This window comes from Monodon monoceros, unplaced genomic scaffold (assembly GCF_005190385.1).
Source record: "Monodon monoceros isolate NGI ecotype Baffin Bay Population unplaced genomic scaffold, NGI_Narwhal_1 Super_Scaffold_14, whole genome shotgun sequence".
NCBI classification, from domain to species: domain Eukaryota; kingdom Metazoa; phylum Chordata; class Mammalia; order Artiodactyla; family Monodontidae; genus Monodon; species Monodon monoceros.
This window is the reverse complement of record NW_021703770.1, coordinates 45,263,030-45,287,455: the sequence shown is the minus strand read 5'-3', so window position 1 is coordinate 45,287,455 and position 24,426 is coordinate 45,263,030.

The window sequence follows — 24,426 nt, the reverse complement described above, 5'->3', positions numbered from 1 at the left end:
TTGCTTGCTGTTTAACATAATGAGACAATGATTCCTATAGAAGTAAAGGGCAAACATGCTTACTTCCTATTATAGAATATTCAAGTTCCTGAAACCCACTATGTTTGCAAGGGTCATTTGGCCCTCTTCATCCTGGGAGAATTGGAATTCATGTAAGATATGCAAAAATTTGGATACTCTTGCTACTATTCCTGTCATGAAAAATAAAGTCCTTTGTCTCTGACACAGGAGACTCGTGTCTTCTCCCAGCATCCACAAAACTGTCTCTGTTTTGTGGCAGTCTAACTTATTACCTTGCAAATTAGGTAAAAATATCAGACCTTTTGCAGTTCTAGAAAGATGTTTTGGCAGTGAAGATGGGATGCTGATAGAGGCAAGAATTTCTGGAAGAGGAAGAATGAAAGCCACGCAGCCTAATAGAATTTATGGGAAACCCATGGAAATTGGTAATAAACATGTTGACCAAATTGTATGGTCAACCAGGAAATAAATGGTTCTCAACTTTATTGCCTGTTAATTAGAAAAAAATTGGGTAGCAGCTGCATTCTGACAACTTGAAAGTAGGCTCAAAGACAGCTATCTGAACAGTGTGCTATAATTGTTAATTCTCCCATAGGTGGGGACAGGGATGGAGGGAGAAGGAGGGTGGATGGAAGGAGGATTTTCTTGCCAATATGGTGAGGAGCCTCAGGTCCATCCATTGTAATACCTAGTGCTAAGATTCATCCTGGAAGGACAGAAGTAGTCCTACTTACTTTCAAACAGCAGTTACAGAAATGGGCACCTAAATAGCATGGAAGGAGGAAAATTCACAAGAGGTATAGGCAGAAGCAAGGTGAATCAAAAATTTGGCTACTTCATTTCAGAAACAGGGAAAGGGCATGTGATGCTCTTTGAGGAACACTGGAAATAACTGGGCTGTCTTATAGCTTAGCCCCTCTTGCAGTCTATTATGCCTATCTTAAATCCATTTGAAGATGATAATTGGAGATCTGAGGGGTTTTATTTTGTTTTGTATTGTTTTGTAACGGGTTCTGGATGTTATAAGAGAGCGTTGATCCTCTAGGGAAGAATTCCCGGAAAAAAACAAAAAAAAAAACTCTTATGGGAAAGCATAGATTAGACATTGACTAAAACTGAAGATTTTGCTGATCCAGATCGTTTACAATGCTGACAAAGGTGACCCACTGGAGAATTAGAAATGACCTTCAATATTTAAATTCTTGTGAGACAAACATAGATAAATTTTTGAGGTCAGAAATTCAGCACCTCTTGAAACCAAAGTAAATGTACCTTGCTTATTGGTGTGTAGCATTCTCTCCCTTTATCCTCACTGATTCCTGCTCTCCCCAGATGTCAACTTCAGCTACTTTAATAAGAAAGCTTATTAAGAGTGAGATGTAGTTCTTATTGTCTCCAAGAAAAACCAAAAGCTATACTCCAAGTATGTTGGGGAATTTTGGGGAGGGGAGAATTACAAAATTTATTATTCTGTTGGGTAGAATCCTCCCAAGTCGCCATCATATCTGGTTCCATGGGAGGAAGGGGTACCCAAGTTCAACATATAAGTTTTAGGCAGAGTTTATAATGGGGAAGGAAAACTAAGTGACCTTGTTGGTGGGATCCATTGAGCCAATTCAATGTACTGTTGTTGTGGCTTCTAAACTACTGAATGTATAATTAATTGTATTGATGTTTTACCTGCTGAATGTTCATAAGTGCCAGAGGAACTCCCCTAATTGGGAAAAGTCACTGGTACCAAAAACCAATGCTAGTACTTGGAGTCACACAACCCTAATATTCCATTTGAGCTAAAGTGCTGAGGATTTTGGCTTTGGAACCTCTGACAATGAAAAGCAGCCTCTACACCATGGTATCTCTTCAGGTTTTGCAGTCATGTCTCCTCTGACATGGTGACTAAGTAAACTCCTTTTGTAAAGCAGCTATTGACTTGTCATTAGAGCGCTTATTGAAATGAAATACCTGAAACATAGAAGTGTGTGACTTTCCACTTTGATATTCCCATTTTGAGGTGGGTCAACTCAAACTCAACAAACAAGGTGGGAAGGGCCAAAAACCCTCCCTTATTAAATGCAATTTGTATATCTAAGAATGCACTAGGCTACACGCCAGCAGCATTGCAACTTTATATGAAAAAATGGCAGCTAAAATTTTGGGAGAATGTTTATGTCCCCTCTGCCTCTGAAAGTAAAACTGGCTTGATAAGGGGCTTTGATTCACAAGGTTCCCCTGAACTCCTGGATCTAGGTCACTAATATTTTGAGTGAACTCAACTTTGATGGTGTCCTGGACTGAAATATTGGCTAAAACTGATGGCTAAATATTGGCTAAAACTAAAACTGATGGCTAAATATTGGCTAAAACTAAAATATTGGCTAAAACTGAGTCTACTGAACTCTTTAGCCTTAGCACCAACTGTGCTGAACTGAAAATGGACAGATGATCTTCTCTTGATGGGCAGAACACAAGGATGTTTTCATAACTCTGGCCAATACTCTGCTTAAGGAATCTTATTACAAGTTTACTGCCTTTTGAGGTTTTGCCAATGGACTAGAAGTTTGCTCTGCCACACAAGTCATGGTTACTGATCGAATTTACTGGATCACACCTGTAGGTGTTCATGGTAAGCACCCTTTCCCTGATGAGTCCAACTAAAATCCAGCTGTTGCATGAGACTGCATTGCCAAGATTGCCAACCTTGCTACCTAAATTCATTGCTGTCCTGGACATAGCAATGCATCCTCCATCATAAACTGACTGGAACTTGGAGGACTCTGTGCTTCTAAAGTTGGACGTTTTAATCAATCAATAAAAGAAACCACCATCATGTACAATGAGCAGTAGGGAAGAATTTTATTTAAAGTTTAGAATGAATATTTCTCCTACCAAGAGCGAGGAAGTATATAAAGTCCTGGTATTGCATTGATGAAAGTCACTTTGCAGAGATTTTGCAGATTGTAGAAAATGAAGTTTGAATCCTTGCTTTGCCACTTACTAGCTATATTTCCCTAAGCAAATCAAAAGCTCCTACAGATTCAGCATTATTATTTTTACTTTTTTTTTTGTTGTTGTTGTTGTGGAGCACAGGCTCCGGACGTATAGGCTCAGCGGCCATGACTCACGGGCCTAGCCGCTCCGCGGCATGTGGGATCTTCCCGGACCGGGGCATGAACCCGTGTCCCCTGCATCGTGAGGTGGACTCTCAACCACTGCGCCACAAGGGAAGCCCTATTTTTACTTTTTAATTTAATTTAATTTTTATACAGCAGGTTCTTATTAGTTCTCCATTTTATACATATTAGTGTATATATGTTAATCCCAATCTCCCCGTTCATCACACCACTTCCACCAGTGCCCTGCCACTTTCCCCCCTTGGTGTCCATACATTTGTTCTTTACATCTGTGTCTCAATTTCTGCCCTACAAACCAGTTCATCTGTACCATTTTTCTAGGTTTCACATATATGCGTTCATATACGATATTTGTTTTTCTATTTCTGACTTACTTCACTCTGTATGACAGTTTCTACATCCATCCATGTCTCTACAAATGACCCAATTTCGTTCCTTTTTATGGCTGAGTAATATTCCATTGTATATATATACCACATCTTTATCCATTCATCTGTCAATGGGCATTTAGGTTGCTTCCATGTCCTAGCTATTGTAAATAGTGCTGCAATGAACACTGAGGTGTATGTGTCTTTTTGAATTATGGTTTTCTCTGGTTATGTGCCCAGTAGTGGCATTGCTGGGTCATATAATAATTCCCTTTTTAGTTTTTTAAGGAACCTACATACTGTTCTCCATAGTGGCTCTATCAATTTACATTTGCACCAACAGTGTAAGAGGGTTCTCTTTTCTCCACCCCCTCTCCAGCATTCGTTGTTTGTAGATTTTCTGATGATGCTCATTCTAACTGGTGTGAGGTGATACCTCATTGTAGTTTTGATTTATATTTCTCTAATAATTGGTGATGTTGAGCAGATTTTCATGTGCCTCTTGGTCACCTGTATGTCCTCTTTGGAGAAATATCTATTTAGGTCTTCTGCCCATTTTTGGATTGGGTTGTTTGTTTATTTAATATTGAGCTGCATGAGCTGTTTATATATTTTGGAGATTAATCCTTTATCCATTGATTCCTTTGCAAATATTTTCTCCCATTCTGAGAGTTCTCTTTTCATCTTGTTTGTAGTTTCCTTTGCTGTGCAAAAACTTTTAAGTTTCATTCATAATTTTTGGTTTTATTTCCATTACTCTAGGAGGTGGATCAAAAAAGATCTTGCTGTGATTTATGTCAAAGAGTGTTCTTCCTATGTTTTCCTCTAAGAGTTTTATAGTGTCTAGTCTTACATTAGGTCTTTAATCCATTTTAAGTTTATTTTTGTGTATGGTGTTAGGGAGTGTTCTAATTTCATTCTTTTGCATGCAGCTGTCCAATTCTCCCAACACCACTTATTGAAGAGACTGTCTTTTCTACATTGTATATCCTTGCCTGCTATGTCATAGATTATTTGACCATAAGTGCGTGGGTTTATCTCTGGGCATTCTATCCTGTTCCCTTGATCTGTATTTCTGTTTTTGTGCCAGTACCATATTGTCTTGATTACTGTAGCTTTGTAATATAGTCTGAAGTCAGGGCACCTGATTCCTCCCACTCCGTTTATTTCCCTCAAGACTGCTTTTGCTATTCAGGGTCTTTTGTGTCTCCATACAAATTTTAAGATATTTTGGTTCTAGTTCTGTAAAAAATGCCAATGGTAAATTGAAAGGAATTGCATTGAATCTGTAGATTGCTTTGGGTAGTAGAGTCATTTTCACAATGTTGATTCCTCCAGTCCAACAACATGGTATACTCTCCATCTGTCTGAATCATCTTTAATTACTTTCATCAGTGTCTTATAATTTTCTGCATACAGGTCTTTTGTCTCCCTAATAGGTCTATTCCTAGGTATTTTATTCTTTTTGTTTCAATGGTAAATGGGAGTCTTTCCTTAATTTCTCTTTCAGATTTTTCATCATTATCTTTTAAGAATGCAAGAGATTTCTCTGCATTAATGTTGTATCCTACAACTTTATCAAATTCATTGATTAGCTCTAGTAGTTTTCTGGTGGCATCTTTAGGATTCTCTATGTGTAGTATCATGTCATCTGCAAACCATGGCAATTTTACTTCTTCTTTTCCAATTTGTATTTCTTTTTCTTCTCCGATTGCCATGTCTAGGACTTCCAAAACTATGTTGAATAAAGTGGTGAGACTGGACATCCTTGTATTATTCCTGATCTTAGAGGAAATGCTTTCAGTTTTTCACCATTGAGAACGATGTTTGCTGTGGGTTTGTCATATATGGCCTTTATTATGTTGAGGTAGGTTCCCTCTATGCCCACTTTCTGTAGAGTTTTTATCATAAATGGGTGTTGAATTTTGTCAAAAGCTTTTTCTGTGTCAATTGAGATGATCATATGTTTTTTCTCCTTCAATTTGTTAATATGGTGTATCACATTGATTGATTTGTGTATATTGAAGAATCGTTGCATCCCTGGGATAAATCTCACTTGATCATGGTGTATGATCCTTTTAATGTGCTGTTGGATTCTGTTTGCTAGTATTTTGCTGAGGATGTTTGCATCTATATTCATCAGTGATATTGGCCTGTAATTTTCTTATTTAATAGTATCTTTGTCTGGTTTTGGTATCAGGGTGATGGTGGCATCATACAATGTGTTTGGGAATGTTCCTTTCTCTGCAATTTTTGGAAGTTGAGAAGGATGGGTGTTAGGTCTTCTCTAAATGTTTGATAGAATACACCTGTGAAGCCAACTTGTCCTGGGCTTTTGTTTGTTGGAACATTTTTAATCACAGTTTCAACTTCATTACTTGTGGTTTTTCTGTTCATATTTTCTATTTCTTTCTGGTTCAGTCTTAGGAGGTTATACCTTTCTAAGAATTTGTCCATTTCTTCCAGGTTGTCTATTTTATTGGCATAGAGTTGCTTGTAGTAGTCTCTTAAGATGCTTTGTATTTCTGCAGTGCCTGTTGTAAATTCTCCTTCATTTCTAAGTTTTTGTATTTGATCTCTCTCCCTCTTTTACTTGATGAGTCTGGCTAAAGGTTTATCCATTTTGTTTATCTCTCAAAGAATCAGTTTTTAGTTTTATTGATCTTTGCTATTGTTTTCTTCATTTCTATTTCATTTATTCCTGCTCTGATCTTTATGATTTCTTTTCTTCTACTAAATTTGGGTTTTGTTTGTTCTTTCTCTAGTTCCTTTAACTGTACGGTTAGATTGTTTATTTGAAATATTTGTTGTTTCTTGAGGTGGGATTGTATTTGTATAAACTTCCCTCTTAGAACTGCTTTTGCTGTATCCCATAGGTTTTGGATCATCGTGTTTTCATTGTCATTTGTCTCGAGGCAATTTTTGATTTCCTCTTTGATTTCTTCAGTGATCTCCTGGTTATTTAGTAATGTATCATTTAGCCTCCATGTATTTGTGTTTTTCATGGGTTTTTTTCCCTGTAATTGATTTCTACTCTCATAGCGTTGTGATGAGAAAAGATGCTTGATATGATTTCAATTTTATTAAATTTACTGAGGCTTGATTTGTGACCCAAGATGTGATCTGTCCTAGAGAATGTTCCATGTACACTTGAGAAGAAAGTGTAATCTGCTGTTTTTGGATGGAATGTCCTATAAATATTAATTAAATCTATCTGGTCTATTTTGTCATTTAAAGCTTCTGTTTCCTTATTTATTTTCATTTTGGATGATCTGTCCATTGATGTGAGTGTGGTGTTAATGTCCCCCACTATTATTGTGTTACTGTCAATTTCCCCTTTTATAGCTGTTAGCAGTTGCCTTATGTATTGCAGTGCTCCTATGTTGGGTGCATATATATTTATAATTGTTATTTCTTCTTCTTGGATTGATCTCTTGATCATTATGTAGTGTCCATCCTTGTCTCTTGTAACATTCTTTATTTAAAGTCTGTTTTATCTGATATGAGTATTGCTATGCCAGCTTTCCTTTGATTTCCATTTGCATTGAATATCTTTTTCAATCCTGTCGCTTTCAGTCTGCATTTGTCCCTAGGTCTGAAGTGGGTCTCTTGTAGACAGCATATATATGGGTCTTGCTTTTGTATCCAATCAGCAAGCCTGTGTCTTTTGGTTGAAGCATTTAATCCATTCACATTTAAGGCAATTATCGATATGTATGTTCCTATGACCATTTTCTTAATTGTTTTGGGTTTGTTAGTGTAGGTCCTTTTCTTCTCTTGTGTTTCCCACCTAGAGAAGTTCTTTTATCATTTGTTGTAGAGTTGGTTTGGAGGTGCTGAATTCTTTTAGCTTTTCTTTCTCTGTAAAGCTTTTGATTTCTCCATCAAATCTGAATGGGATCCTTGCTGGCTAGAGTAATCTTGGCAGTAGGTTCTTCTCTTTCACCACTTTAAATATGTCATTCCACTCCTTTCTGGTTTGTAGAGTTTCTGCTGAGACATCAGCTGTTAATCTTATGGGAGTCCCCTTGTATGCTATTTGTCATTTTTCCCTTGGTGCTTTCAATAATTTTTCTTTGTCTTTAATTTTTGCCAATTTGATTACTGTGTGTCTTGGCATGTTTATCCTTGGGTTTATCCTGTATGAGACTCTGCACTTCCTGGACTTGGGTGGCTATTTCCTTTTCCATGTTAGGGAAGTGTACAACTATAATCTCTTCAAATATTTTCTCGGGTTCTTTCTCTCTCTCTTCTCCTTCTGGGACCCCTATAATGCCAATGTTGTTGTATTTAATGTTGTCCCATTTAATGTTGTCCCATAGGTCTCATATGCTTTCTTCATTTCTTTTCATTCTTTTTTCTTTATTCCGTTCTGCAGCAGTGAATTCCACCATTCTGTCTTCCAGGTCACTTATCTGTTCTTCTGCCTCAGTTATTCTGCTATTGATTCCTTCTAGTGTATTTTTCATTTCAGTTATCACATTGTTCATCTCTGTTTGTTTGTTCTTTAATTCTTCTACATGTTTTTTTAATCATTTCTTGCATCTTCTCAGTCTTTGCCTCCACTCTTTTTTGAGATCTTGGATCATCTTCACTATCATTATTCTGAATTCTTTTTCTGAAAGGTTGCCTATCTCCACTTCATTTAGTTGTTTTTCTGAGGTTTTATCTTGCTCTTTCTTCTTGTATATAGCTCTCTGCCTTTTAATCTTGTCTGTCTTTCTGTGAATGTGGTTTTCCTTCCACAGGCTACAGGATTGTAGTTCTTCTTGCTTCTGCTCTCTGCCTTCTGCTGTTGAGGCTATCTAAGTGGCTTGTGCAAGCCTCCTGATGGGAGGGACTGGTGATGGGTGGAGCTGGGTGTTGCTCTGGTGGGCAGAGCTCAGTAAAACTTTAATCTGCTTGTCTGCTAATGAGTTGGGCTGAGTTTCTTCCCTTTTGTTTGTTTGGCCTTGGGCAACCCAAACCTGGAGCCTACCCAGGCTCTTTTGTGGGGCTAATGGCGAACTCTGGGAGGGCTCATTCTAAGGAGTACTTCTCAGAACTTCTGCTGTCAGTTGTCCTTGTCCTCACGGTGAGCCACAGCTACTGCCTGTCTCTGCAGGAGACCCTCCAACACTAGCAGGTAGGTCTGGTTCAGTCTCCTATGGGGTCACTGCTCTTTCCCCCATTTCCTGATGCACATACTACTTTGTCTGTGCCCTCCAAGAGTGGAGTCTCTGTTTCCCCCAGTCCTGTTGAAGTCCTGCAATCAAATCCCACTAGCCTTCAAAGTCTGATTCTCTAGGAATTCTTCCTCCCTTTACCAGACTTCCAGGTTGGGAAGTCTGATGTTGGGCTCAGAACCTTCACTCCAGTGGGTGGACTTCTGTGTTACAAGTGTTCTCCAGTTTGTGAGTCACCCACCCAGCAGTTATGGGATTTGAATTTATTGTGATTGTGCCCATTCTACCATCTCACTGTGACTTCTCCTTTGTCTTTGGATGTAGGGTATCTTTCTTGGTGAGTTCCGGTGTCTTTCTGTTAATGATTGTTCAGCAGTTAGTTGTGATTCCAGTTCTCTCACAAGAGGGAGTGAAAGCATGTCCTTCTACTCACCATCTTGAACCAATCTCTCCATGTTTCAGCATTTTTTTTTTAAAAAGGGAGGAAATGGGTTAGTTTTAAAATATCAAAGAAAGAACACTGGTGAAAGTGCAAAAGCACTCTATAAATATTAGTTGTTTTTTCTACTATTTCTGTACATTTATGCTGTAAAAATAGAAACCAAGCAGTAGAAATACATTAAAGTTAAATAAAAATTACAGAAAATAGACCTTGATTTTAAAACATTTGGCACATTAGCTGTAACACAATGCCATAACCAGTGCACTTGACTAAGCAGAGAAAGGGAACTTAGGGGAAGTACACAACAGCCTGGGAGGAAGAAAGATTAAAGAGGAAGAAAATGGAAACCAGAAAGACAAAGAAATGTACTTTACACCAAGACCACACAGTTGTTATCTATATATTACACTACTTGTAGCTTGAGTTATTCATTTTTATACCAGCACTTAACATTTAATAAAATACACTTGGTTATTTAGATAAGGTGGATCCAAACACTTCAACTAATTATTGAATATACTCTTATGTCAAAAGAATTCTTTAAATATTGGGTAAACAAACAAACAATAAATGACCTGAATATTTTTCAGTTTAGTGGAGGTTGCTAATCATCACCCCAATTTTCCTACTTGGTAAAGCAAGTAAAGAGCGTTTGCATATTTCATTGTAATTTACTTAGCCTGGTATCCTTTTTTTCTTTTGAAACTATAGCAATGACATATGTAATTTGTAACCCATGGTGCCTTCAGCTTTTTCTTAGGTCTTTGCACAAGGCTAAGCATGACTTATTTGTATTTATGCAAAATGTTCTGTCTTCTTAACCTAATTACGTTCTCTTTACCCTTATGGAATTTCATCTTGATTGTATACACTTTATACCTGCTTATTTCAGAAGGTATATTTGACCTTCTATTTTTGTTTATATCTGCAACTCTAATTAAGTTAAAAAATAATAACCCTGGACTTTGATTCAAAAGATCTAACCTTTAAAATTTCAAAGCATCCTCAAAATTCATGTTAAAATTCCACTCATTTCTCAGTAGACAAAATGTAAATCTATTTAATGAACAGCATTGTGCTACAGTATGCAAATCAAAGTACTCTTTTGTAAGGAATCACAAGTTAATATAAAATACGTAAAGTATAACTTCAAAAAGTTACAAGTATACAAATGTATAAAACAGAAGAGAACATAAGACATGTTCACAAAAATGGCACAATGGACTATATGGATTGAGGTAAAGAACACAAAGGAGCTAAAAGTGTTACCCAGTTTAATATGAAAATATAATATTAATAGGTATAATAGAAGAGGTAAAAGCAGAGCAAAATAAAGGGAAAAAGGAAAAAGGGGAGGAGCAGAGAGCTAATATTTATAGAATATTTACTATAAGTTAAGCATATGATTACCACATTAAATCCTTATAGTATTCTCTTTGATGAGTACTACACTTTACAAATGAGAAAATTGAATTTTATTATAGAAAAATAGTAAAGAATAACTTAGGAAATATATATTGGGATCCATACACGGGGAACTTTGAAATAGGCAAAAAGGTATAAAGCAGCATCTTCTTGAAATGTAAGTGGATTTTATGGTTACAAAAATTACTACTACAAATTTTCTGAATTTGAATTTCAGCACCCCTATTTTCTGAGACCTTGGTCACATTATTTAATCTCTCATTACATCAATCTGATACAGCTTCCTGTGACACAACTTCAAAAATAAAATACTCTATAATTTTATTATTGTTACAGCATTTTTTTACAATGACATAATTTTTGATCAAGAGATTGACATGGTGAGAACTGCCTTTTACAAAAATTAATTTAACAATATAGAATCCAAATTTAAAAGAAGGAAGCAATAAAAGTATGGATGCCAATTAAGAACAGAAAAATAATTCAAGTGATACCTGTTGTCCAATGTTTGAAAGCTATTTTTTCACATATTTTGTTTAGTTTATTGATCTAACAGAGCAGTACTTGTTGCAGTTCAGCTTTCATGAATGTAGTGGAAGACCGATATACTATTTCAAAGTCAATCTCCTACAAAACTCTATGCACACCTTTACATCCCCACTGACATTTTCATTTTTGGTCTCCAGCGCTATTCAACTAAACACCACAGGCACTTTCAGCCTCATCCTTATTCTAATCACCCTTACATTACCACCAGTATTATCTTTTCAGTATGGAAATTCGAGGTTTACTTATCTTTTCCAGCTACCTGTCACTGAGCTCTTTGAGGACAAAGATGATATCTTGACATTTACCAGTTGTGTGCTGGTAAATCAGCTCATCTGGGGGTAAAAAAGCCAAAACCCCAGCTATCTAACATTTGCCCATTATGATGTTGTAAATACTCCACCATGGCCACTTCAAACTGCTGATGTAATGTCATGTGTAATGCAGACATGTGAAGGGGTGCACGATCAACTTTCATGGGGAAGTACAATTCAGTGTCAGCACATTTTCATATGACAGTACTACTCAGCTTCAGGTCAATTGTCGGTGTTTGATAAGCATTTCTCAAATGAAATATTGTTTAATTATTTGTGTTAAAGTATAAGAACACAAGGAAAACTAGGGGCAACTAACTACATAGTTAATGCAGGCTCCAAAAGCTGTCATCAACAAGATGCATTCATCTAGTTAATTAGGGAAAAATAATCTTAGATAGGAATATTCATGTATTAATAATTTGGTGTTTAAATACTGATCTTAGCATGGAAATTAAGTAGGACCTTGCTGAGAACATGAAAAGTAAAAGTTAATTGAATTACTTTATGATAATTATTCTGCACTGTCAGTGAGAATTGTGGGACAGTAGGTAAGCTTTGTAAAATAAATTGAATGAGATCAAGCATGTATAAAATTGTACTTTCCTGGATATGGCAATTTTAGTAACTAGAAGGCATTCAAATCGCACAACATTAAGTCTGAGAACGATAAACTCTAACCAGTAAACACATAATAAAGGAGAAATGTTGTGAGACCGCCTGCATTAAGAATGTAAGATAAGCAAAGTTAGAAATTTGTGTTGCAAAGTTCTAATTGAAAGATAATGAGAAGGTATATGAATTGGTAAATTATTCCCACCCACAAATCTTTAGAAGTCGGATTGTCTACCTGTATAACTCCACTTCACCTCACTCACTCAATGCCAAAGTGTGCTAAATAGAAGACTGTTTCTTTAGGTGTGTTGAGACAGAGAATCTCTAAGAAATGTACATATTTTATGATATATTATACTGTGCTGCTATCTCTCATATCTCCATATGTAGAAATTGTTCTTGATCGGGCAAGTAGATCCTACTCAAACTGCCAACTAAAGGTAGACAGGAAGTGGTTTTGAGATAGAGCTGGGGGAATTAGGAGTGGGGGAGGACATTCTGTGGGGTGGGATAGGAGACAATAGGGACCCAATCCAACATCCACTTAGGTGGACTTTGGCCACATGACCTAGAAGAGAGAATACAACCAGCCAAAGTTCAGGTAAAATCCTAAAAATATTCTTTGTCTCTTCTAGGTACTTCCTTTTAGTTTTCTATTGATGAAAACTGTGTTTATGAAACTAGGTGTATACTTATGCTTACTTTTCATAACAGTACAGAAACAAGGAAATGTTAGGAGAAAATAAATAATATCTGGCACATAGTATTAATCATTATTACTATCATTTTAAAATATGAATATCTCTTTTAAACTTGTCTCCAGAAGGCAGCCATTACAAGTTATATTGGGCATAAAGCAAACACTAAATTATCAACTCATTTATCACTTAGCTCTCCTAATTTCTCTCTCATCTAAGAGAAATAAAAGAAATACATTGAATATGTTGCTTTATTTGAAGCATTATAGAAAAAACTACTAGCATTCTAGAAAGGGGAATGAGGAAGAATGTGGTGAAAGAAATATGTTTAACAGTTTTCCTAGGGTCAAGCAGAATAAAAATCCTGGAATATCAGCAACATATGACCAGATGAGAGTGTAAATGTATGTTAACAAAGAGGAAAGGGGGATAATTATATTTATAGGTAATTTAACTTATTTTAATTACCTCAACTATAATATATTTTATTTTAAAAGAATAGGGTGGTTGAAGTACAGCTCCCCTCTGATACAAGAGAGACATAGCCAGCAGAGTTCAAAAATTAAGTCTCATGGGTGGTTTACAGAGCTAGGACCAGGGCCTGGTACGTGCCTCTTTTTCATTTATTCTTCTTATTTAATAAACATACACATATCCTCAATCCAGTTCTCATAGTCTCTCATGATTAATGTTTTCATTGTCCTAATTTTGTCAGATTCAAATGTTTTACTCCATCTTGATGTTTCCCAAAATTTGATCCTCCTACCTCCTACCTAAATCAAATGCTTATTCAAAATGCAAATTCCAAACCCCATCAGAGAGCACTGAAATCAGTTGCTAGGAAAGGGTCCAAATATTTGCTCTTCTAACAAGTACCTACTGTGATTCTTATGTACTTTTGAGTTTTATAATCACTACTAGTTGTCTTTGGATGAGGGAGCCATTAACAGCAACATTCTGCACTATATGAGTTAACATTGACTTGGGCAAAAACTAATATAACAGCAAGAAAGGAGGAAAAAAATAAATAAAAATAAAAAGAGAGTTGCAGGATGAATTAGAATTAGCTCAAAATGAATTGCTGTATAGTCTGGCAGACCTCCTGGTTCCCAAATGTTAAAGATCACCCCTCATTTTCTTTGAATAAAGTATAAAGCAAGAAATGCAGGTTATAGCACACATTTTTTTTCCTTAAATGTGATCAAGACATTTTATAAATTTAACAGAAATTGTGTTTAGGGTAAATGCTATGAATTATCTGAAATTTCCCAAAGTTCACTGAATTTTTTTACTTTTATAAATGATAACTGAAACAGATGGGAAAGCAGATTGTGTCCTTTCAATCACAGTAATTGCCTGAAAAGAGAGACCTATAAAAAGGGAACAAGGGAGGAAGGAAGAAAGATAGGAAGGAAAGAAAGAAGGAAGGAAGAGAAGAAAAAAGAAAATGGGAAAATTTCACATTCATAAAATGAAATTTCTTTCTTTCAAATGTTATCTCATTAGTTTTTCCTTGTAGTGCATGGACCCTCCTTTCACCAGATTTCATTGTTTTTATCTTGAAAGAAACATTTCTTAAACTACACAGTACTTTGGAACATTAACTGAAATGAAGAGTTTCGGTAATTACTCAATTACAAACTGAGAAACAAATAAGCACACATTTACCTAAAAATATAATCTGCATAATTTCTATAAAAAAGCCAAATGTAAAAACTATTATTTTTGTCAAAGAAAAATTTTATCAAAGTTAAGCAGGCAAGGAATAATTTATTCAAGACTACTGCAATAGGAAAGAGAGAGATTAAATTCAACTCTGTTCAAATGATAGGTAGTAGAGTTTTAGTGCTGAGTTGAGCTAGTGGAACATCACTGGAGGACATTAGGGAGGAGGCCAACAATGTGATTAGATCATCAGTGTTTGCTAGTTGGCATTTGAAGAAGTTAGGCTTCTACCTTCCCCCAGAGACTAGGAGAGATAGGGGCACTATTTTCTCAGTGATTACATTTCAACGGGATGGCTCCCAGTTCCATGGGAAAGACATTCCTTGCTTGTAAAACTGGCTACAGGCTAAGAGAAGACTTAAATCTCAGAGTCTGGGGAGTAAATTTACAATTAAAAGTTTTCTAAAGTAAATGTTCTAAGAAAAGTTAGGGGCCTATAGTCAGGAAGAAACTTGTCTAAAATTCTGTCATTCTGAGAAGAATGTTAAGGCTCCCTTGGTCAGTTCCCTTTGTTTAAGGTTTCAGATGATGGAGTTTTCACATGTATTAATTCACTTGCTGCAGTTATTTATTAGACATTAAGTTACATTAGCCCAAACTTTATTTCATTTAAAGCTAAAGGACATAGGCTAGTTGCTTAATTCTAAGGCTGATCTGTCATATTTAATTACAGATTCTTTTGAGCTATATCAAAATTCTTGTTGAGCACCTAAATTGCCTTCTTGTTCATTGATTTAAGCAGAAATTGTCTTTTTAAAGAAGATTTTAGTTTATGATTTTTGGTTAAGAATAGCATTTGACAAGCAGCCCCTCCAATACAGTCTGTCCTGCTATTTCATGAAAATTCCTAAGGAGACACTGAAAAAACCCACAATATCTCCAAGTCCAGCTAAGGACAGGGAAACAGAATCCATCCATTGACAGAATTTGGCAGGAATTGGAAAAAAAGCAATGCTCTTACCTTGTGTCACTTCACTGAAACCACAACTGAGAGAGAGGAGTAATAGTCACCTGACCCTATCCTCACTAACTGTCCCCAGGTCGAAAAACCCAGGGTCGGTAAAAGAAAAATCAATAATCCAGGGGAAGTACTGCTTTTTGAGATAGTGAGAACATTGTTTCCTTATTCCACTCCATCACCTCACACATAGTCATTTGGATCTCCAAAGTTCAAAAAGTCACTGGGCAGGAAATAAGGGTAATGGCTTATAGCACTTTGCATTTTAGGTGCTGTGGCCCCAAGCCCTGCAGAGTGAAGGTAATTTGGTGTTAGTGCATAAACCCCTAAATCCATCAGATAACAACAATACAACTTGAAATGGAAGTTGTGCATGAGTAAGTTTTAACAACTCGTTCATTTCTCAACATCTGGAACATATTTGTTTGGTTCTGATGATCTCAAGCAGAATCATCTCTTACCCACAAGGATTGGTCTCTGACATTTCATACAGATGAAGTTAATGATAAATCTACAACTGAGAACACACAATACATTAAGGTGACAATGTTGAATTTACCTTAGTGAATGCTGTGATCCTGAAAATCAGAGATGGTTAAAGAGATCTTTCCCCACCCCCAACCCTTTGTATTTCAGAAATATCTTTTTTTGTGTGTTTTATTGAAGTCCAAAACTATGTGGAATAAAAGTAGCTAGAATGGACATCCTTGACTTGTTCCTGATCTTAGAGGAAATGCTTTCAGCTTGTCACCATTGAGTATGATGTTATCTGTGGGTTGGTCATATTTGACGTTTATTATGTTGAGGTATGTTCCCTCTATGCCCACTTTCTGGAGAGTTTTTATCATAAATAGGTGTTAAATTTTGTCAAAAGATTTTTCTGCATCTACTGAGATGATCATATGGTTTTTAGTCTTCAATTTGTTAATGTGGTTTATCACACTGATTGATTTGAAGATATTGAAAAATTCTTGCATCCCTGGAATCCCACTTGATCATAGTGTATAATTGGTGTAATGTATTATTGGATTTGGTTTGCTAGTATTTTGTTCATGATTTTTGCATCTATGTTCATCAGCAATATTGGCCTATAATTTCCTTTATTTGTGGTATCTTTGTCTGGTTTTGGTATCAGGGTGATGGTGGCCTCAAAGAATGAGATTGGGAGTGTTCCTTCCTCTATAATTTTTTGAATAGTTTCAGAAGTGTAGGTGTAAACTCTTCTCTAAATGTTTGATAGAATTTTCCTGTGAAGCCATCTGGTCCTGGACTTTTGTTTGTTGGGAGTTTTTAAATCAGTTTCCATTACAGTACTTTTGATTATCTGCTCATATTTTCTATTTCTTCCTGGTTCAGCCTTGGGAGATTGTATCTTTCTACGAATTTGTCCATTTCTTCTAGGTTGTTGATTTTATTGGCATATAGTTACTTGTAGTAGTCTCTCATAATCCTTTGTAATTTTGTGGAGTCAGTTGTAACTTCTCGTTTTTCATTTCTAATTTTATTGATTTCAGCCCTCTCTCTTTTTTTCTTGATGAGTCTGGCTAAAGGTTTAGTAATTTTGTTTATCTTCTCAAAGAACTATCTTTTAGTTTTATTGATCTTGTCTATTGTTTTCTTCATCTCTATTTCATTTATTTCTGCTCTGCTCTTTATGATTTCTTTCCTTCTACTAACTTCGGTTTCTGTTTGTTCTTCTTTTCCTAGCTGGTTTAGGTGTAAGGTTAAGTTGTTTCCTTGAGATTTTTGTTTCCTGAGGTACAACTGTATTCCTATAAACTTCCCTCTTAGAAATGCTCTTGCTGTGTCCCATAGGATTTGGATCATTGTGTTTTTACTTTTATTTGTCTCTAGGTATTTTTTGATATCCTCTTTGATTTCCTTAGTGATCCATTTGTTGTTTTGTAGCATATGGTTTAGCATCCATGTGTTTGTGATTTTTGCAGGTTTTTTCTTGTAGTTGATTTCTAATCTCATAGCATTGTGGTTGGAAAAGTTACTTGATATAATTTCAATTTTGAAAAATTTATTGAGGCTTGCTTTGTGATACATCACATCATCTATCCTGGAGAATATTCCATGTGCACTTGAAAAGAATGTGTATTCTGCTGCTTTCAGATGGTAGGCTCTACAATTACCAATTAAATCCATCTGGTCTAATGTGTTATTTAAGGCCTGAGTTTCATTATTGATTTTCTGTCTAGATAACTGGTCCATTCATGTAAGTAAGTGTTAAAGTACACCACTATTATTGTGTTACTGTCAATTTTTCCTTTTATGTCTGTTAATGTTTGCCCTACATATTCTGAAGTGCTCCTCTGTTAGGTGCATATATATTTACAATTGTTATATCTTCTTGGATTGATATGTTGATCATTATGTAGTGTCCTTCTTTGTCTTTTCTAACAGTCTTTACTTTAAAGTTTATTTTTTCTTATATGAGTATTGCTAAGCCAGCTTTCCTTTGTCTTCCATTTGCATGAACTAACTTTTTCCATCCTCTCACTTTCAGTCTGTATGTCTCTGGATCTGAAGTGGTTGTCTTGTAGACAACATATATATGGGTCTTGTTTTGTATCCATTCAGCCAGTGTATGTCATTTGGTTAAAGCATTTAATCCTTTTACATTTAGGGTAACTATCAATATGTATGTTCTTATTGTCATTTTGCTAATTGTTTTGGATTGGTTTTTGTAGGATATTTTTTCTTCCTTTTCTCTTTTGTTCTCTTCTCTTGTGAGTTGATGACTCTTTTTAGTGTTGTATTTGGATCCCTTTTTCTCTTTTGTTTGTATATCTATTTTAGATTTTTGGCTTGCAGTTACCATAAGGTTTTGATATAGCAGTCCATATACATATAAGATTGTTTTAAGTTGCTAATCTCTTAATTTCAAAAGCATTTCAAATATCCTGCACCTGTACTCTCCTACTGTCACAATTACTGGTTTTGATATCATATTTGTTTGTGGATGGTTTCTTACCTTACTGTATGTTTGCCTTTACTGGTGAGGTTTCCCATTTCATAACTTTCTTGTTTCTAGTTGTGGCATTTTCTTTTCTACCTAGAGAAGTTCCTTTAGCATTTGTTGTAAAGCTGGTTTGGTGGTGCTGAATTCTTTTAGCTTTTGCTTCTCTGTAAAACTTCTTTGTAAATCATTCTCCATTGAATCCAAACGATAGCTTTGCTGGGTAGAGTGTTCTTGGTTGTAGGTTTTTCCCTCTCATCACTTTAAATGTATCATGCCATTCCTTTCTGGCCTGCAGAGTTTCTGCTGAAAAACCAGCTGATAATTTTATGGGAATTCTCTTGTATGTTATTTGTTGCTTTCCCTTGTTGCTGTTAATATTTTTTTCTTTGTCTTTAATTTTTGTCAATTTGATTACTATGTGTCTTGGTGTGTTCCTCCTTGGGTTTATCCTGTATGGGACTCTCTGTGCTTCTTGGACTTGAGATACTGTTTCCTGTCCCATGTTAGGGAACTTTTCAGCTATTATCGCTTCAAATATTTTCTGAGGCCCTTTCTCTCCCTCTTCTTCTTCTGGGACCCTTATAATGTGAATGTTTGACATTGTCCCAGAGATCACTTAAACTGTCCTCATTTGTTTTCATTATTTTTTTCTTTATTCTGTTCTGTGGCTCTGATTTCCATTCAGAAATTCAATGGAATTTCCATTCTGTCTTCCAGCTCACTGATCCATTCTTTTGCCTCAGTTATTCTATTGATTGCTTCTAGTATATTTTTTCATTTCAGTTATTGTATTCTTCAACTCTGCTTGTTATTCTTTATATTTTCTAACTCATTGCTAAAAACTTCTTGTAACTTCTTGTTCTGGGCATCCATTCTTTTCCCAAGTTCTTGGATCATCTTTACTATCATTACTCTGAACTCTTTCTCAGGTAGATTGGCTATCTCCTCTTCACTTAATTGTTCTTCTGGGGTTTTATCTTGTTCCTTCACCTGGAACATATTTCTTTGCCATCTCACTTTGTTTAAATTTCTATTTTGCTTTTATGTATGTAGTAGCTATGTTACATTTCTCAACCTTGGAGAAGTGACCTTCTGTAGGGGATGTCCTATGTGTACCAGAAGTACATTCCCCTATTGTCACCCAAGGGCCAGGGACCAGCTGGTCCCTGGGTAGGTTCTGACCTGTGTTTGTGTTAGTTCTGCAGGCTGCAGGACCATAGTTTCCTTGCTTCTGGTGTCTGCCCCCTGGTGGATTAGGCTGATCTAGAGGCTTTCTGGAGGGAGGGGTCATTGTCTGCCCACTGGTGAGTGGATCTGGGTCATGGCCCTCTGATTGGCAGGGCTGTGTTAAGGGGCATATCTAGAGATAGCTGTGGGCTCAGGAAGTCTTTAGGCATCCTGTCTGCTGATGGATGAGACTGTGCTCATACCCTGTTGATTGTTTGGACTGAGGTATCCCAGCACTGGGGCCTACAGCTCTTGAGTGGGGCCAGGTCTTGGTGCTAAGACCCAAGCAAGATGTCTGACTCAAGGAGAGTTCATGCAGTTGAATACTTCTGAGTATTTCCACCACCAGTGTCTGTGTCCCCAGGGTGGGCCACAGCTGTCCCCATCTCCCCAGGAGACCCTGCAAGACCAGCAGGTAGGTCTGCCCATGCTCCTATGGAGTACTACTTTTTCCCTGGGTCCTGGTGTGCACAAGACCTTGTGTGTGTCCTCCAAAAGTGGAGTCTCTATTTCCCCTAGTTTTATGGAGCTCCTGCAATCAAGCTCTGCTGGCCTTCAATGCCAAATGCTCTAGGGGCTCCTCCTCCAGAGGCCAGACCCCTAGGCTGGGATGTCTGGTGTGGGGCTTAGAGCTCTCACTCTTGTAGGAGAAGTTCTGTGATACAATTATTCTCCATTTTGTAGGCCACCCATCTGGCTGGTATGGGATTTGGTTACATCACATGTGCACCCCTCCTACTGGTTCGTGGTTTCTTCATGTTTTTGGTTGTAGAATATCTTTTTTTTTCTTTTTTGGTAGATTCCAGTCTTTTTTATCAATAGTTATTCAGCAGTTAGTTGTGATTTTGGTGTGCTCATGAGAGTAGGTGAGTTCAAGGTCCTCCTACTCTGCCATCTTGTCTCTCTCTCATAAACATCTTAAAGCATGGAACCACTCTTCCTCTGTGACTTACATAAGGTTCAAGAATGTCCCACTTTTTTACCTATGACAAGGTTAGACAAAGAATCTCCAAATTCCATTCTTTGTTTATAAATGATTAACTGAACTGCTTGCTCCCTGGTCAATGTGGACAAAATGCTTATTATCAAATATTGCCTAAGCTTCTTTACTTCTCCCGGGACCCTGAACTCTGACTGATCTTTGACCTGGGCTAGCATTGCAGTACTTCCTTAAGGCCTCCCTGGAGTACAGGCTAGTATCAAGGTAAAACAGTCTCTGATCTACTCCAATCATGCCACACTTTCATCTCGCTTCCCTATACCTTGTTCTCTCCAGTCTTGTTTACTTCTCCTTGTGAAAGAAAACCTCTTTTGCTTAACCTTTGATAATGTTGAATAGCTCATGGTACCAATGTTCTCCATTTTGCAGTGATAATCTCCCCTTTGCCAGAGTCCCAGTCCTGTCCTCTTGAAATAAAAATATCAAATAGAATCCTTCTTATTAAAAATAAAAAAAACTAAAGTCTGGACTTGTTTTTTATCTGACAAAGGATTCTTCTGAATTCCATTCATTTATTGTCTCAGTGTTTTCTTTTGGAAATTATATTTCTTTCACAACTATGCATATGCTTTTCTTTCCAGTGCATATCTCCTTATATTGCCTAGCATAAATAACACTTCATACATCATTTTAGATATATTGCTTCCTTCAGGAAACTTCCCTGACCTCCTAAGCCCTATGCTCCCATGAGACATCATGTTTTAAATTCTGTCTGTTTTATTTTCACACCAAACTATAAGTTCTTTAAGAGAACATTGTCTTATTCTCCCAACACCTAATATTGAGACAAGCATATGGTAGATGTTCAAGGGATGTTTCTTTAATTCATAATTAAAAAAAATATATCAGAAGGCAATTTTCCTTAGCTATGCCTTCTTTACACCCTAATTAATAATTTGATGAGTTGGAGAGTAGTCTCAAAACCAACACTGATACTTTCCAGGTATGACTGTGTCCCAATTAGTTAAGAAAATGCATTCCTGTACCAAGACGCAGATAGGGAGAGAAGCATAGGGTCTTTTGATTTTCAACCAGGCTGGCAGTTGTGTACCTAATACTCATGGAAAACTCAAATTAGTTTTTCAATTCAATTCCATCTGTGTTATAAATGGTGAAATTTTCTCCAACTCTGGAATAGAATAGAAATAATTCCTAAGTGTTTGATGTTGTTGATAGTTTCCATATTTGTTCTGTGTTTTCTGGGTATTTCAGTGGTAAGTTAGGAGGGATTTTGTAAAGACCACTAGCTATAGGACATTTTTAACCACAAAAATAACTAGAGAAAATTAACCTGCCAGACTTTGGAGTTAACCTTCAGAGTAAGAATTCTTTTTCTCCTTCACTCCACCCTGGGTTTGATACTCTCGCCAGCCTCCTCTATCCTCAATACAAATTTTTGCAATAAAAAGGTATGCCAGGAAAGGAAAGAGATGCAGTCACAGTTACACTTAGAAAGTGCCTAATATTTTTGAAATGATGTAAAGTTATAATACATTAACTCTGAAAAATTAGCATTAGTATTTGGACCAGTGAGGGTCCCAGCAGAAAATATATTGCACAAATTAGGATAATTTGGTTAATGATTTATAAAGCCACAGCATAGGAAAACATAAGGGCAGTGCATAAGGCCAGGGTTGGTAATGCTGGAATCTCCTTAATACACCTAAACATGAAGAAACAAATGAAAGGAATAGCTAATGGAACCTAGAAAGAGAGAGACAGCTGTGTGTAGAAGGCTGCCTGACAAGAATTAAAACCTTCAGGTGGAAGGTTGCAGCCTTAAAACCTTCAATTAATGTATGTAAATAACCTGCAATAATCCCACAGAGAGGGGTCAGCAACAAGAGGATAAATACCCCAAACTCATTCTTCTCCCTTCCACCAATCCTTTGGCAGTACTACCATTGACAAACCCAATCAGAAGTCAGTGGGCAAGAAAGCCTTTTGATATAGTCCAAATTGACCATATCAGCAAACCATGGCCCGTGGACCAAATGCAGCTTGCCACCTGTTTGTGTATGGACCTCAAGCTAAGAATTATTTATTTAATTCAAGTGCATACTCATCTTGTCATACTTTTAAGATTATAGTTTATTTTATTATAGAATTAGTTGACAAATATTGTGTTTATTATTCAACTATAATTGTATGAAAAGAATATAATATACATTGATGTCAACATAAGCACTTATGACAATATTCTTAACTTACAGAAAAGTGACAAAAGGTAGAAAAATTTAAATGGGAGATTTAATAATGTCAGAATTTCTTCACAAAAATAAAAACTAAAAATTATGCTGAAACTAAAATAAGTTTCTGGATGGCTCATTCATAAACCAAACAAGTAATGCCATTTAATTAAATTGTGTCTGATTGCAGTGATCAAAGTACCCAGAAAAAATAAACTTGGTTAGGACTAATAGCTTTTGAGTGAGAACAATTGTTCAAAGATTTGAGAACTTGAGTAAAATTGCAATAGTCAATTAAGAAAAAACATAGCAATTGATTTCAAGTACTTTTCTGTAGTTCTTGCTAAGTCAACAGATGATATTGATACTGCTCAGATGTTATTTGAGGAGTCAATGCCAAGTTTGAAGTAGTTAAAAAATCTACTTATGTGAATACTCTCTGTGGACAGAAAGAATAATTTCAAAGAAGTTGAGTAAACATGAATTCAGTAAAACCTGAAGAAGAATCTGGTAAGATATATTACAACAGATGATGATAAAAATGCATGTGTAGTAGAAATAGGAAAATTTGGACAAAGTTTAGAAACTTGTGAAAATGTAGTGTGGTTAAAGCCTGTGAACATTCATTGTAATATTCATGCAGGTATTTTGTGGAAAACATGTGACCTCTATCATTTTTTATTGTAAATATGAGCTTCATTTGCTCTTATGACTTAACTATTATCAGTCGTGTCAAATTTTGTTAGAAATAGAAGCTAAAGAATCTGACCTGACCTACTTCACAGAAGTTTGATGGTTTGGCAGTGATAAAATTTCATTGAGGTTTTTTGTTTGTTTGTTTTGAGCACAGGACCAAAACTGCTTTTTTTTTTTTTTCTGAATGAAAAGAATTGCTTCAACCACTATTAATTATATACATGATAATATTTCTTAATGAATCAAACTAAAAGTAAAAGGCAGAATAGTGCTTATATGTGCAGTGTATGCAGGAGCATAGTCATTTCAACAACTGCTGTTGTTTGAGTCACAAGTAATGTTAAGCTGCTTTAAACACTTCCCATACTGTAACAAGTTAAAACAAAAAGCGAGATCTCTTTTCCCATGCAAATTTGTGGTGGATATATTTCCTGAGCTAAAACTACCGATCCAGATTTTTTTTTTTTTTTTTGGACCTTGATGCAAGTGTAAAAGAAATTTTCACATTTGAAAATCCATTCAACTGTACATTTGAGGAGCTTCCACCTAAACTTCAAATAGAAGTGATTAATCCTCAGTATAATGACATACTAAAAGATGCATATCAAGAGAAGAATCTAATAGGATTCTGTAAATAACTCTCAAATGATGAATACATTCAATTGAAATTATAAGTTTGTGGATTAATCTCAGTATTTAATAGTACTAACTTGTGTGGAAAAGCACAAGATGAAATATGTAAAATCTAATTATATAGTAGTACTAAGCACTAAATTTCAACCTCCATTAAGCAAATGTTACACAGAATTGCTGAGACCAAAGTTTATTTCTCATTTGAACTGTAATTTCTAATGTTTCCATGGACATCTGATTGTTTTCTCTTCCATTTTTTGAACTTTGTACCTTTATCTTTTCGTTTGGATTTTCCAAATTTCTAT